The 17,020-nt window shown below is 39.9% G+C and overlaps 1 long non-coding RNA gene across 1 annotated transcript; it reads left to right on the forward strand.

Annotated features, from left to right (window-relative positions):
• Positions 1 to 783: 783 nt before the first annotated feature.
• Positions 784 to 14,343, forward strand: LOC127530848 (uncharacterized). The gene is made up of 3 exons (XR_007937552.1): positions 784 to 844; positions 10,846 to 10,934; positions 13,780 to 14,343. It is a non-coding gene; the product is annotated as an uncharacterized LOC127530848 (long non-coding RNA).
• The last annotated feature ends 2,677 nt before the right edge of the window (positions 14,344 to 17,020 follow it).

Consider the following 17,020-nt stretch of genomic DNA (forward strand, 5'->3'; position numbering starts at 1 on the left):
ACTGCAGGCCACAGGGCAGGTTGGAACAGACCTTCACGTTTACACCTAAAACCCCCTGGCTCATCCTCATAAGAGTGGGTTGAGTAATCCCAAGTTGCACCTATGTGAAGCCTTAGCTGCTGATAACAGAAAAACAGTGTCTCTGCGAAAACAGAAAAAAAACAGAATAAATCCCACTGACGTAAAACACTGGAAAAGGGATTATTTTGTATTATGTATTTTGGAGCAATCGCTGCCTTACACTTGTAAAATCTAACACTGTTTAAACACAGAAAGGCAATTATTCAACTAGAATGACAGAAGAGACTATTGATTTGTGGCACCTGCAGGTTTTTCCATGTATTATTTTACTGTTTCACCTGTATTTGATTGTCTGCTTTGTATTATTCTGCACTCACATCTATTAAATCAATAAATCTATTTTCAGTCAAACAAATGAGTAACAGAAACATGACAGATGAATACTACTTCATAAGCAGTGCATGCCACTACTTAATAGAAGTTTTATGAGATTATGATGTAATAAGAAAATATAAGGTTGTACATTGTCATTAATATATTTGCCAGTGACACCTCTGCCCTGTAGGCAACGTTAAAGGGGAACTTCGGTTTTTTTCAACCTGGGGTCCGTTTTCATATGTCATTTCATACATGTGAGTGATGGAGAAATGAGAAATGGAGAAAATGAATTTTTACTTGGCGATTGCTATTTGTTGTGGTCTGTATCGAAATCTTGAGACGCTAGAAAGCAAATCTCATTCCGAAATCGCGTGATTTCGGAATGAGATTTGCTTTCTAGCGTCCCAAGATTTCGATACAGACCACAACAAAGAGCGATCGCCAGGTAATGTGGAGGTTTTCGTTCACTTCTCATCTCTACTATGTTGTGGGACACTCATTGAGACTATCCGAGCCGGGCAGTGTGGGGGAAAAAGCACATTAGGGCGGACTTTGACGCGGGGGGGGGGGGGGGGGGGCAAGTTGCCCCATACTTTTCGCTAGCTGAGCTGCTAAGCTGCCTGCCTGGCTAAATACTGGAGCTATGTCGATAATTCATTTCTCCATCACTCACATGTATGAAATGACATATGAAAACAGACCCCAGGTTGAAAAAAAACGAAGTTCCCCTTTAAGTGGAGGTTGCAGAGTAAACAGGTTATGGGATGATGACAAATATTCTGCATTTGAATAAATATTCTGCTCATTACATCATACTGTGATGCAAGCATTTATTAAATGAGTATATGGTGCTTATAAAATCCTAAATGTACACCCGATTACCTCATTCAGGGCGTATATTTCTGGGCCTGATGTGGCCTTTTTGGTTTCATATTATGGTATGAACTCACTGCTTCTCTCTTTCACACACACACAGAGAGTAAAGAACATCTGCGCCCCAGCAGTAAATGCACACCACAACCACAAAAACATCGCTTGTAATTTTTCTTCCATCTTCCATCTACATTGCTTTGATGAGTTGTGTTGATATGATGATATTGGTACTTACATCAACTTAATATTGTGGGTAGTTTAAGCAAATTTCTCAGTTAGCTGATTTAAAAGTCAATTCACGTTGAAGTAACTTAATGAAAATAGCCTGATAGCTTCATTTTTCTTTTGCTTAAGCTCAGGATGTCAAGTCTTATTCCCTACTCCACATGGTTGGACAATTTGCGATGATTCAGTATGGAAATTTAAAATACTTTTGATTGTAGAGAAAAAGCTAATTCCCCTCACTCAGCCCAAACATCTTTTTAGAAGAAGTTTTTAAAAGTTAAACACAGCTTGTAAGGAAACACCCAGTTGCTCCTTATGGTCAATATGCACTCTCCAGATCTCATGACTTCATTACAGCCGGCTGGTGAGCACTATCTGTGGCCGTCCCTTCCTGTGGGTACACAGTGATTGTGGCACTGACAGTGTCTGTCCTCAGAGACTCTACCTACCCCCTCATTAAGGTCATGTTTGCAGGAAAGCCTGGAGAGTGGTTAATGTTTGGTTAACCACTGTCTAAACTCCTGATAAGCCCCTCAACATCAACCTGAGCCCTGCGGTTTGTAAATGGTGCAGGGTCTCTAGATAATAGCACCGGAGCGAGTTCATCCTTGCTGAGGCACGTATGCTTGTATTCAGCTGTCATGTTTACAAGGTGTGTGATGGCTGAGATAGCAGCTAAGCCCAGAGATATGTTCTGAAAAGTCAGGGAAGAGAATAACAGATATTTAAGTCGAGTCTCCCATCATCTTTCTTTATCTAAACTGAACTGAACTGCATCAAACCTTAATCCTTAAACCAAAAGCAAACAGTGGTCACTTTGCTGAAATGTTCTTACTCTAATAGTCCAAACCTCCAAAACCAACCAAATATCTACAGTTCTCAATAGTTTTACCATACAAGCACCCACACATGCACTCTTGTGGTTAATACAGTGATAGTAGAGATTGCACGGGCAGGTGTGGGCCTGGTTTAACACTGTGGGATGCAAAGATTAGGATGATAGAGGAGCATCTCCTATCAGAGAATCTCTCACTTCCCCTCATAGTAAACCAGTGTTCTATTATGAGCACTGACTGCACAAGAGACTCATCACACCGCATCATATTGCTCAATATTTGCAGATATGCAGCTTTTTAGGAGAAAAGAAAAAGTTGGCATACTGTAATTAGACACCGTATAAGATGTCTTCTAAGTAAAAGTAGGACTACAAAAATCTAACAATATAATCCCAGCACAATTTCTGTCATCAAAATCTTACTTAAGTTTGATCAACAAAACGTGAGTCAACTGTATATTCAATTTACTGACGCATATTAGCAACATATGGTGTTTCAGCTGGTTTTTGTGCAGCTATGTTTGAGTATTATATATAGAACAGAACAGAACAGAATAGAATAGAATAGAATAGAATAGAATAGAATAGAATAGAATAGAATAGAATAGAATATCCTTTATTAGTCCCACAAAGGGAAAGTGACAGCAAGAAAAGCAAGAGGACACATCTATAAAGTAAGACATGAAATATATACACTATATATACAAAATAATTAAGAAAAAATAAGAAAAAATACACACAATGACAAAAACACAAAATTTAAGAATATATACACAAATGAATTGCACTTGGGTTTATTCCACACAATAGTTTGCTAAATGTCACTAAGTAAGTGTGTGTGTGGTTTGTTGGGAGTAGTGCTGAATACAGATTTTAACACTGGGACATGGAATCTGTGATGGTTTCTTAGAATGCTCATAGGTTTCATATGTAAAGTAAGAATTCAAATAGCATATAATCAAAGCTGCCAGATAGATGCGGTGTGACAAATAGCAGAAAATCTCATTTCTATGCAATGTTGTGAAGTTTGAGTATAAACTAGGTTAAAATGGGAATCCTCGAGAGAAGCATGCACCTAAAAACTGACACATTTCCAGCCTCAGACCCTCGGTAAGCATCAGTGTCATAAAGTCTCTTCAGAAGGGCAGCTTTTCTCTCATGAGAGTTTGAGCTGGTTTTGTGCCATTTTTCCGTCACTTCATTGACAAAACTAGAAATTTTACTTACTCATAACTTCTGACTTTCAGCCTTTTTTGAAAAACTACAACAGCACTGATGCATCATCACGCCTCAAGAGGATATTTTGAAGATCCTGGCCTTTTCCCTGCTATACTTTTCATGTGTAGCAGCAGGTGTCACAAATAACACTGAAAGAAGCCAGTGAAGCAATGTGAACAAAGAATTACAACATTAAGAATTATTTTATGTGTGTTAACAGAAAGAACTGAACATCCAACAGCTAACTGCCTAGAAAATCTTCTGGCTGTTGAAAATACCACCAGATGGAGATGTTGTTGCTCAGGGTATTAATAATAAGACAATGGTGAGTTCAGCTGACTTTCCTGGAGACACGTGAAAAGTGATTCTGATATTAACCCTGCTGATTCCGACTGCTGATTTGATTTTACACTTTCGGAGAAAAAAAAAAGCTGAATATTGAAGCTTACTTGATGTGAATTTGCTTTTGCATGTGCACTATTGAGTGTGCTTGTTGAGTGAATGAAAATAACAGCTTGAAGGGCACTCATTAGATTACGCTAACGGCCCTGGATCACATTTAACCATCAATTAGGGCTGGATGCAATTACATAATTAGAGCTAATTTTGTTTTTCTGTTGATTAAAGTGAGAGTTACGGGAAGGGACGATAGAAGCAGAAAGTAATGTTTTTACAAGTGGAAGATGGATTGTTTTACAAGCAGCAGAGGGAGAGACTGGAGGTGGGAGGGACAGGCCGAGCGGGGCAGCGTAGACGTCACATCTGTTCCTGTCACTCCCTTGGGGGCCTGGGAGCATGGGAACCTTCACCAGGCCCAATGGTTGCAAGAGGCTTCGCAAAGTGCATTTCATTTATCACTTTAAAAGGTAAATGAAGTTATACAGGGGCCTGACTGCATTGTACTGGGGCAGTGAAAGATGAATGCTGCAAGCAACGTTCCAGCAAGCATCCAGTCGTGAGATAAAATAAACTCAGCGTGGTTAGCCGTTGAGTAAGGAAAATAAAAGCATCTGTCATCAGTATTTCATGCATGTGGCGTGTTCAGTCTGTGTAAATACATCCGATAAAAGTATCTCTTGAATCTGGGGCTTCCTGTCTGCGGCTTGTGGCCTGCACCATGCTCACTTTGCCAAGGAGGGTTTTGAGTTTCCTTCACTGTCATGTCCTGTGCTGGCCCCCCAGAATGGTGACCACCACACTTTAATAAGCCATTTCACTGGGGTCAATTCCCCTTTCTCCACGGCGTCAGCTGGGTCGCCCCATTCACCCTCTTCACCCTTTCCTCACCCAGGCTCCCCCATTGGCATGTGTTCAACCCAGCGTTGTTTACTGGACGGAGCATTTAGAGGGGTTAGCGTTTCACCAAGGCAGCTGTTGGCACCATGTGCCTCCCCCTCGGGCGGCTGGCCGACGGCACGCAGGCCACTGCTTCACACACCCTCCAGCATCCCCCTGAGGACCCTCCCCTCCCTCCTCTCGCCCCTTCACTTGGCCTTGGTTGAAACCAGTAGCCTTGATCGCGTATCAGATACCAGTTTAATGTGAAGACACAGTTCTGGCTTTAATTGATGGCCTCTCAGTCTGCAGACAATATAGTCTGAGCCAGGAGAAGTAAATTTGGTGTCAGCAAGGAGGCTCTGTACTCTATATATACAGTATCAGACATGTTCAGACCAAATTCTTTAAAGTACCACAGCTAATGTCATGTCTGTCATTGGCAGGATTAACGGCCCCTGTCATTGCATTTTTCCATGTCACCTCTTTCTTTGATTGGCTAGACAACTGTAACCACCAGTGGGGCTCAAGGAAAACAACAATGTAAAATTTCACCTGAGGAATACATATAACAGCCTCTGTTCTTTTTATCATGCCTTAAACACACTGCAGTGGCTTTGTACAGAAATTCACAATCTCCAGATGATGAATCCATCTGACTTTGCTGATTTCCAGACTTTTGTTCTAAAGGGCCACCAACATGGTGATATTTTTGGTGTTTGGTGCCATGTCTCCACCGGTGTTTGATGGATTTCCATGACAATTGGTTACAGACAATGCATTTTGGTTGATATTTATAGGTTTTGAGTGAAATATCTTGACAGGCATTTGCTGGATTACTGCAAAATTGTGCACAGACTTTCATGCCTGTGGGGGCGGCACAGTGGTTCAGCGGTGCAGCGGTGCAATGGTTAGCTCTGACGCTTCACAGACGGAAGGTTCTGAGTTCAGCTGAGGCCTTTCTGTGCAGAATGTGTACATTTTCCGCGAGGGCGCTGGTTTCCTTCCACAGTCCTAAAGCATGCCTGGTAAGTTCATTGGTATTTCTAAATTAGCAATAGGTGCGAGTTTGCATATTTGTTTTTTTCTCTTTCTGATAGCCATGTAAAGGACTGGCAACATGCTTTGTGTGTACACCATCTATTGCCCAGTGTCAGCTAGGAAAGGATACAGCCCTCCTCAACACATCACAGGAACAAACAGGTATGGATGTTGGGTAGTTTGATGAATTTCCAATACTTTGGTTTTGGAACAAATATCTGCAAACATCCAAATCAGCTTCAGTACATGCTATATGCTGTTTAGCAAATGCTAACAACATGCTAAACTATGATGTGACTGTTTTGCTTTTAGCAGTACTGTGCAAAAATACAGCCAAGCACACACATTAGCACGCATCCACGAGTCCAGAATCACTCCCTTGTTCATTCCCTCACAATTCTGTATATTAGAGCCACTCAGCAATTAGTTGAATAGTGAGTGGTAAATTGAAATTTACTTACTCATCAATATGATTTTATGTCATCATTGATAGCTTTACATCTTTAAAATGTAGAAAATCACATTGTGGAACTTTTAGCAAACATTTTTGAGAATATTCTAAAGAAGAAAAACATTTAGACACGAAAAAAGATTAGCAGACAGTAAATATAATGCACCATAGTTTATGGATAGTTAAAGATATAAATGTAATCTTGTATAGGAACAAGAGAGAGAGACGTGATAAAGTCCATGAAACAAGAGAAGTCACATATTTTCTCTGTCAGCTTCAAATGTGAACAGATGATAAGATGAAAATAAAGTTACAGGGAAGATGAATTGAGAGAACAACTGATATGCTGAGACATAGACTTGAAAGGTAAAAGTATGTGACTTATCTTTGTGGCATTTACTTCTGCCAATCACATGCGGCGAGTTAATCAGCCAATAAACCAGTCAGCGATTTCTGGCTGGCTAGTTGTCACCCTCTGCTGTGATTCAAGGTGACATGCAAGAGAGACACAAACAGACGCATACTCTGAGATCCAGGCATGTTTGTGACGTTGTGCATTCAGCTTCCTATTGCGACCGTGATTGGCAGACGGCTGTGTTTTTGGAGAGATGGGGGAGATTGTGAATGTTGGCAATCTCGTCCCACCCTGCCCTAGAGTGTAGTGAGTCTTGGGAGAGCTGTGTGGAGAAGCAAGGTCAGGGTGACAGTTGTCAGACCCCCATCCATACCATTTGGATGGAAAGTGATACCACAGACAGCTGAGGCTGCTTCTGTCACTCTCAGGGTTAATTTGGAGCGTCTTAACATTCACTTTGCTCTGGACGAATTTGTAATGATCGTGGAACTGGGGGGTAAATGGAAATCTCAGCATCTGTGTCTACTTACCTCTCCCATTTCTCTCTCACACACACATGCATGCTGAGTTACAGTCAACATCTCAATGCCACAGAACAAATTCCTGAGGTTGTCTTGTAGCCACAAAGTCATGCGGTGCCCATAACTCTTTCAATCATGGTCACTGGGGCATGGTCTGTCACTCTCCTCCATACATCTCACCACACCCACGCACTCACGATTAGAGCCCCTCGGTGAATGCTTTCCTCCTTTTCTAGTCAGGCTGCGTATCAGGTGTGCCCTAAAATAAAAGAGGGGAACTGAAAAAAGGCTCCCTGGTCACCAGATATTCCATCTTCAAATGGTTCCACACATGACTTCAGCACCAGCATGTGGATACAAGGAGGTATAAATGGAATAGAGTGAGCCCAAGCACGTTAATTAGTGATACTGTATACGGTAAGTCTACAGTTTCACTGCAGATGATGTTCTTTTGTGATATACAAAGTTATGTGTCACATTTAAACTACACTCAAAAGTTTTAGAACACCCCAATTTTTCTATGTTTTTTTAATTGAAAATTATGCATGTTAATGTCTCATTGTACTCTGAAATGAAGGCATAGAACAAAAAAACAAATGAAGTCAGAAAAAAATTCAAATCTGAAACCAAAATGTATTCTAAACTTTTGATTCATCAATGCAACCACCTTTGGCAGATATAACAGCTGAACACACTTCTTTCCACAATGGGCATCAAATGTTCTTCAGAAAGTTCTTCCCAACTCTGTTGCAGAAGCTCCCATAAATGTGTGGCACTTGTAGGTTGCTTTGCTTTCACTCTTCTGTCCATTTCATCCTAAACCAGCTCTATGGGGTTTAAGTGTGAAGACTATGCTGGCCCCTTACACATCTGTATTAATAAAACTCACTCACAAAATCTAAGACCAGGAGAAGACATCTTCACTACGAAAAGGCCAAGTGGGGCAAGAAATACAATAAGTAGCACCATATACTGAATAGGTAAGTTTTACTGTAACCACTATGAAATACAACATTTCAGACATCCTTGTTTTTCTTTTTAACACTGCATAAAGCAGATAAGATGTCTTTCTGATTGCTTTCTGCCCAGTCGATCCTCACTGCTGTCCGAATCTGTGTGTTTGGACTTTCTAACTGGTTCGCTTGAGACATTGTATAAACATTCTCTGTGTACCCCAAAACTTGGCCCACTATCAGAAGGCACACTGGTATCCATTAGCGTCCATTAGTACCAGCTTCAGTGATGTATGCGAGAGAGAGAGGTCATTTTTCATCATCACTGCTCTCTTCACAGTGCGGCACTATAACCAGTGTTTGATAAGTTATGACAGAGAAGAAAAGCTAGACTGTACTCAAAGCTCTTTTCAGACTAACACACAGTCCACTAGTACGCACCATAAGGTTATGGTGCAGGTTTATATTTAACATTTTCACATGTGTATTTTAGAAATTCACCAACAGATGCTAGCAGAAACCTCCGTTAATAAAGTCAACGCAAGTTACGAAGGCTGGACCCTGAACCCCATTTGCCTTTGGAGCCCTAGAGGGGGAAGAATAATGGTGGTGATGGTGATGGGGAGGGAGGAGGGTGGTTGAGTCTTCTTTCTCTATGTTTGCCTCTTGTTTACATTCCACACCCTCCAAAGCCCCTAACCAGAGCTCCAGCACCTAATCTCATCAGTAAATTTCCCGGCTGAACAAATATCTCCTCTCCGATTCTCACACTTTGTCTTCATGTCTTCACACACAGACAAGCAGGCATCATTCAAGGATCAACTTTATGCCTTTAATGCCATCAGCAGATTCTGACCTTGGTTTACTTCTCTCTGCTGTGGACTAGCAGCATGTCAACAGGAAATGCACGAGGAGGTCACATTCTCAGTTCTCTCTGTCATTTTGTGTCAGCTGTCTGACTCTCACTCTGTCTCTCATCATTTCTCTTAACTCAAGAACGCGAGTCAGACCCGATTACAGACTCGCTGCAAAGGAGGGGGGTCAGGGATCGGTGTGATGGCTTGTCGGGGCCTGTGGGTTCATCAGGATAACAAGTGTCTTTGTTCAGTGTCGCAGCATTTCGCTGGCAGGAGATACACGCTGACATGCTGGTCAAAGAGAGACCTCGGGGCACGATGGGGAGGTGGATGTGAAAAGACGAGCGGACAGACAGATAGGCAGACAGACAGGGACTGCTATATGGCTTCACAGAGCGGAGCACAGACTTCCAACTGTGCAACCCCGACCCATTCGAGCTACTATTAAGGTTCGGATCAGTGGGCCTGTAAAGACCAACTGCCTGGCCTGCCGCAGTGCTCCAGTCTTCAGCCAAGGCAATGTCCCTCTATAGAGGCCTTGAATGTTTGCTTAGTGGAGCAGCAAATCTAATTTATGGTGTTTTTTGGTGATTTGCTGATACAGGTGATTTCTGTACTAAGTCCTACATGTGTAAATGTGTGTCTTCTGTCTTTGTGAGGACCAATTTGAGTTTGGAACACTGGATGTCTTTTTGGTCATTCCTCACTATGGAACAAACCTTTGAGGCCAATTATTGTTTTCCACGTGACTGATGCAGACTGCCCAGCATGCACACGGAGTTCTGCACATCATACAACACATGAACGTCTGTCTGCTACAGATGGTTGGCTGTGACTTTGCACTTTTTTACAGGACTATAGCACCGGCACTTTCTGGCACTTCACTGTACCAGCTGAGGTCTAAAAGCACAGTGGGCAGATGTAGCACAGGATTTCTGGAGACTTTAGAGCTGCCCACTGTGTTTGGGCACCACCAATGGAAAGCATGCTCAAAGCAAAGCACCTCCAAAGTCTGGCAGCAACCACTTACATCTTGTTTAATGTTGAATTACCCAGGTTCACATTTGCTTGTATAGTCTCTCCTCAAAACAAGGATTTGTGTTAAACACCATTTGTTTTCCTGGTACTTGCAGTGTTGATAGTCTATATGGTAACAGATTTTGGGGCACAACTTTCTGTGTTGACCCTCACAGACTTGGTGGATGATAAATTTTACATCCCGTGCAGCCTTGTAAACACTTGTGAACACGCTAAAGCTGAAAGCATGAATTGGCCTCTATGTCCTGAACACTCCCTTTTGGGCAAATACATGACATTTGGCCCAGAATGAATCAAATTATGCATCACATGAAAGCATAAAAGCCTCCAGATTCAAATTGTGTAAACCACATTAAGATACCAATGTCAAGGCAACAGCAGCAGCTCCTTCCTTTGTTACAAAGCATTTACATTAAAACAGTAGTTTCTCACCTTTTCTGCCAGACGGGTTACTCACTGGCTGAATCACTATGTGCTGCTGATTACTTTCATTCTGAACAGATTGCTTCCAATCTTTGTTTTCGTCAAAAATAAAAAGGTAGTAAATATTGAGAGATCGAAGGGCAAATTAACTGCTAAAAAAGTTGAGCTTAAAGTTACAATTAAGTTGAGATCAACTTGGGGTGGGCATTTAATTATTCTGGTTAAAGTCAGGATAATGCGCTTGGTCGTGATCGATGCCAATGAGGTCCTCACAAGTATAGAAGTACAGCTGTGTGTGTCTCTTTCTCCTGTCGTCCTTTCTGTCACAAGCTTGTGAATTAGAGCCCATTTCCTGCACTGTTCTCACTCTGGGCTGTATAGGTGGGGGAAGGACCCTGAAAAGGTATGTCTCCATGGAGAGCGCTGGGCCGCCACCTTCCTGTCTCCCATTGTCCTGCTGCAGCAAATATGTGAGCACACACACATGCAAACACATGCATGCTAACGACTCTATGCAAAATGACATTACAAGACCAGACTATTCCAAAATCTACCCTGTTAAATTCATCTCAAATTGATATTTTAGCCTGATGTGGGCATGTTACTCAGCGTACAACAGATCATATTAATCTGTGCTAAGTGGAGCCCTTCTGTTGTCATACTCTCACCTGGATGATGAGCTCTGTTTTGTGTGTTGACTTGCCACTGGGGATTAGACATGATCCGCATGTGGCAAAGTGCTTGATCTGTAGCACTCTTCTCATTGTCTGGGCTTGTTTGACATTAGCATGACTTAGATGAGAGGCTTGTCTAAAAAGTGAAGGCCATCAGCAGAAGGTGATAATAGGGACACCTGAGGACCTCTGCTGTCTGGTCCTGGACTGCAGTACTCCAGAAAGGGAAAACAAACAGAGGCTCCACACCACCGGGGAGACAGTGTTCATCTGATAAAGTGATGCTTCTCCAATCACTTATCTTTCAACAGGCAACAAAGGGCTTGTTTTCCAACAAACAGCAAGCATCTAAGCCCTTTGGTAAATAGTAAATCAGGCAGGCAAAGACAAAGGTGTGAACTACTTTCAGCTACAGCAGATTAAGCATGCAGCCATTGGTTTCTCACGGAACAAAATCACATCTTGGATTTCTAAATTGTGATTGGAAATTTTAAAATTGATATTTTTCCCCCTCTGAAACTTCAAAGTATGTAGACTGTATGAATGATTAACAGATTTTTATCAGGCTTATTTACAGAAAAGATGTTGTTTTTCTATCAAAATTGACCAAATATGGAGTTATAATATTTGTCTGTCTGCTTTACTATTTCCATGTTTCATATACAAGACTTAAGTGAATGTTTATTTTTTAATTTTCTTTCATGGCCAGATTTAATTCCAGATTAAATGTGGCACACACATACACACTAATAGAAATACAAGTTACGGAATTCTGTGTGAAACATTAAAACAGATGTTGTTGTAATAACATGATTAATCAAATCAGATGTCAATTTTTCTGCCTTATTGTAAGCTGGAAATGTTGATATTTCACAAAATTGCTTTTATTGTAGCCTTCAGTAGCAAGAAAAAGTCCAGAAAAGTCATGAAGAGATTAAAGAAAGCTTTTGATTTATCTTTAAAGGGATGCTCTAAATGTTAGAAATTCAACTGATTTAACGAAAAAGTCAACAAATTTCTAATTCAAATTATTTTTATATCAAAATTGAGTCCTGATTCCTGGTTCAGTGTCATGCTTAATTGCATCATTTTAAGTTGGCTTTTTGTTGTTGTTTTGTTACAGGTCTATAGTGAAAAGCAGTGGTAGAAGAAGTATTCAGATCCTTTATCTCTGTGAAACTACCAATACAGCAATGTAAAAATGAAGTGAAAATACTGGTTTGGTCCCTCTGACTGATATATTAATATGTAATGTGATAGAATTACTAACAACTGAAATGTGACTGTGACTAAACACTGCTTTTTGTTGTCAGAAGCCATTGGTAATCTGTTTAATCTTCAACAATGTGTTGCAATTTAAAAGCTTCTTGTATTATTCATTGTGTAAAATCTTTGTCTTAAAAGGACCTAAATCTCTTAAATAAATGAGAAAAGAATACTTCATTGTAAAATGTGAAAAGTCAATTGAACATATTTACTTAGTTACTTTAAGTAACTGGTGAAAGAGTCCAGTCTGCAATGTTTTACAATGTTGTTTTAACGCACGCTTACAGGAAATGACTGACTGATGTGTATCCTGTGATTCTATAGCAGCAGTTAAATCACAATAATCTGATGACACCACTGACCCTGATGTCACAATATACAGCTGTCATTCTACTACACAACTAACTCTCTCTGAAAGTAGTACAGCTAACAGTGGGTAATTTACTGTCACATATTTTACAGTGGAGATAACCATGTTGAATTTATGTGAAGGAAGGAAAAAATGAGATTATCCCGTGGCTGCTTACACTCCTGTGTCACCGGGCTTTTTTACATTTTGTTACAACTGGGTGGATGTGAACCAACAGTAATATGTATCTCCAGCTCTGGTCGGGCTGTGAGGTCTGATAGTGAGATGACATCATGTAGTCCTTGCCAAAGACAGACACTTTTTATCACAACCTCTGACCTCGCTCCATTCCTGCTCCCACAGAAGGAAGGAAGGGAGTCTTATTTGTAGGAACTGCAACGTGCTCCAGGTCTGATTCTGCAGCCCCGAGCAGTCAGGGTTCATACTGCCCCATTTATAATTAAGCTCAAAGAAATGACTCTGTTTTCTCGCACTTTGTATCGACCTCTCTAGATTTGTTGCTATATTAAGCTTTGATAGAATTTGTTTTCCCAGCTTTGGGTCTTCCCCTCTCCAACCTTGTGAATCCATTGCTGAGCATTTTCTCATGGCCTGCAGATTTATCCCCAAACAAATAAGTATCTCAAGTCAGACAGAGCCAGACAAGCAAAAACAGGAGCTCCAGTTTCATGACAGATAGAAGTCAACACGCTCTGCCAGCGTTTCTTTTAAAATCAGCACTTGGTGATTTAAGGACGAAACCACACCTTACTACGTGTGGTGGGGATGCTGGAGGGCAAGTGTGAACAGCATACTATGACTTAAGCTGAGCGTGTGCCTGATAGATTTGACATTTCTCACGGTGGGTCAGGTGTTTGCATACTATCACGCTGCATGCCCGTACGTATCTCTTTTATTTCATGCATCCAACAGATTCCCTCAACGCTCCATATTTTCTTTTCTGTTGTGCAATAAATTTGTAGCTGAATTGCTCACACTCCTTCTTTCTTCTCTCCGTTCTCCCAGTGTTTCCCACACTTGATGCACCTCAAGAGACCTAGCCCCTTTTGGCAGCGGTCCATTTGGCAGTCACACCGACAGAAGGACCAGCATGTGCGTGGGCTTCATAATAAAATAATCTTTGCCCTGGGGTGCTGAAACTCCAGCAGCAACTCCCTGACAGTTTCGCTTGCCCCGAGAGAAGGGAAAAAAAGAATAATTGGAATCGGGTACAGACATGCAGTGTCACTATCTGTGCAATACTGTACACTGTAGATGAAATATGACAGAAACACAACGCAGTTTCAAGTTGTGTACATGTGCTTTTAAGATCCTGCAAAACAAGGATCTAGGTATTGAGTTATGACATGAAACTGAAACTGTATCAAGAAGTGAAGCCTATCTTTATTACCCAAAATAAAGGACTCTGTAATATCACATTTCAAGTAGAAACATGAGGACTGGGATTATTAAATCATACGCACACGCAAAGTGTGTAGTTTGGTACAAAAACACAACAGACTGGCTTTTCTGGTTGCAGTTTCAGTACCTGACTTTACAACTAATTAAATCTGAAGTGTGGAAAAAGCAGTCAGGTCTACTCTTACTGTTCCAAGTTTAAATCACCAGCAAAATGTATTGAAAACTTTACACTTAAACTGCTTGTTATGCTGCAGAATGGCTCAATACAGTATTACTATGTATTTTATTTGACAAGGCAGGTTAGCATCATTAACATAACACATTTCGACACAGAAAAGCACTAGAATTACTTAAAATTTGCCATAAAACAGTAAAAAAAATATTACAACCAAATGAAATGCAATTGAAAAAAGTCAAAATTAAAACAGATACATTGTTTGATAATGTGGCAACATGTTTTGAATGTAACATGGGAAATAAAAGTGCAGTAGAGACCTTAATAGTACAGGAGTTTCAAATTTAGAATTAAAAATTGTTTCAGTCAAAGTATATTTGAGATAATTTTTCTCACACTTGGTTTCATCTCTCATTGTTGTTCAGTAATTCATAAACAAGTCTAATCTATAAGCTCTATAAGTAAGTGAGAGTGAAGCTTTAAGAACAGGATTAATGTGTTTATAGTTCTCCTGGTTCTTGTCTGGACTCATCCAGCAGCTTTACTAATGAGCTGAAGTCATCTAACAAGTTTTTCTGGGAAGACAGAAGAAGAGTGTGCATCAGAAGTTAAAGCATGAATAAGTTCATCTATAGTTAGTTTGGAATACAAGACAAGACAAGGTAAGACAATGTGTGACTTATTTAAGATGATTAAACGAGGACTGGCTTACTGCAGTGACTCTGTTCAATAAAGACAATTTTCTAAAAGGAATTTTTACACTAAAGAGAGAACTGTTTTACCTATGAATTGCTTCCATTGGTAACACACAACTGAATTAAGTTAATCCAAATTAAGTAAACAAGTAATATTAATGCCACTGCTTTAAGTTCAGAAATTCCAACTTTTTTTTGCTTTACTTTACCCAAAAGTGAAGTTTAAAACATGCTTTTATCAACTGACTTGCAGTTCTTTCCTTTTCCTTACTCCTTAATGCTACTCAAAGAAGAATAAAGTCAGGCACAAAATGCTAAAATAGCAGAAAACCTCATTTTCACACTTTTGCCTAAATTACAATGCCAGTTTGAAGAGCTAAAATGTAAGTTCAGGTTGATAGAATCAACTTATTCCCATCACCAAAGGAGAAAGATATAAGAGTGATTTATACAAAACATCACTTTACTTTATATACAGCTAAAATACACTTTCTGCAGTGCAGTTTTGGTGCTCTGTGATTAAGCTCAGCTGTAGTGTTTGTTTGATTTCCATCTTGTCTGTCTTTATATACATCAAGCTATGTATTTTCTCTAAGCATAGATAGAATGAGTCTAAGCTCTGTCTACAAATGTGTGATAAGCCACACTATTGTTAGGTGGGATTTAATGCAGCGCAGGTTTTAGAACAGCAGCCTGAGAAATCAAACCCTGAGGGACTCCACGCTGTCACCAGCATGAATCTGTCATCGACATTTGAAGTCAGGGTGGGATCAAATAATCCAGCCAATTTTCCAAGTCGGTCAAGTAGAATTCTATGATCCTCGTTTTACATGAATCAGTATTGAGACAGTGAAGGGAGACACCCTTGATCAACAGTGAAGCTGTTTGAAACCAGACTCAAATGTGTCCAAAAGGCCATTTACAGTAAAAAGAAGTTTTAAGTCACATCAAAACAGCTTTCACAGCCATGCTCCAATGAAAGATTAGATCAGCTTTGGGTCTTCAAAGATTTAATATCTGAGGATGTCAGACTATCTTTTTGTGCAGGGGCCTTAACAACTGCATGGATTCAGGAAAAGAAACACGTTCATATTCAAGTGCAAGAAGGCTCACTTTAACAGATTTGTACATTGTTTAGTGGTTGAATCTATAAACATGCATCAGTTTCTATCAGTTGATTAAATATTTTGAAAGGACAGTGACTTAAGCTAGCTAAGGTTTTCCTTCTCAAGTACTTGAGTAAATGTGTTTTGTTTCTTTAAGTAGTTCAGCAATTATCTGGATTATTTACTTGGTAAGCTTTTAAAACTAGAAACACCACAGTGTTAGCATATCAACTACAAACTATGCATCAAAACAGTAAATAAAATGCCAAAAAGTGTTCCAAGTACAAGAGTAAAACAATTCCACATGCAAAAAAAATGGTCCCTGAATGTTATACTGCGATAAAATTGCATTTTCATAATATTTTGTGTCACTGTTTTATTAGTGTTTAAATGGCATTTTACTGTGATCAGAGGTATTTGGTAATGTTGGGGGTGAGTTTTACCTGTTCCAGGTAGCTACACTGTAAAAATAAAATTTATATGGTAAAATTCCGGCAGCTGTGGTTGCCAGAACGCTACCTTAAAATTACGGTAAAACATTTTCTTCATTCACAGTAAAGAAATGTAATGAAGGTGTTGATTTTGCGGTAAAAAATGTGCTTACTGTAAAAAAATGTGTTATAACCTCTAAAAAAACCGTTTGCTTTACTTGAAAATTTACATGAAAATACCTATAAAGTGTTAAATATTACAGTTTTTTTTCATTATCAGCACAACAGTTAGTGTATTTAACATTTAATATTTGTATTTGTAGCATGGCATATATGCACAAAACACACACAAAAGCAAAAAGTACATCAATTTGACCGGGGCAAACTGTATTTTTTACATGAAATAAAATGTAAAAAATGTTAGTTGTTTTAAATATT

Source organism: Acanthochromis polyacanthus, chromosome 18, assembly GCF_021347895.1.
Source record: "Acanthochromis polyacanthus isolate Apoly-LR-REF ecotype Palm Island chromosome 18, KAUST_Apoly_ChrSc, whole genome shotgun sequence".
NCBI classification, from domain to species: Eukaryota; Metazoa; Chordata; class Actinopteri; family Pomacentridae; genus Acanthochromis; species Acanthochromis polyacanthus.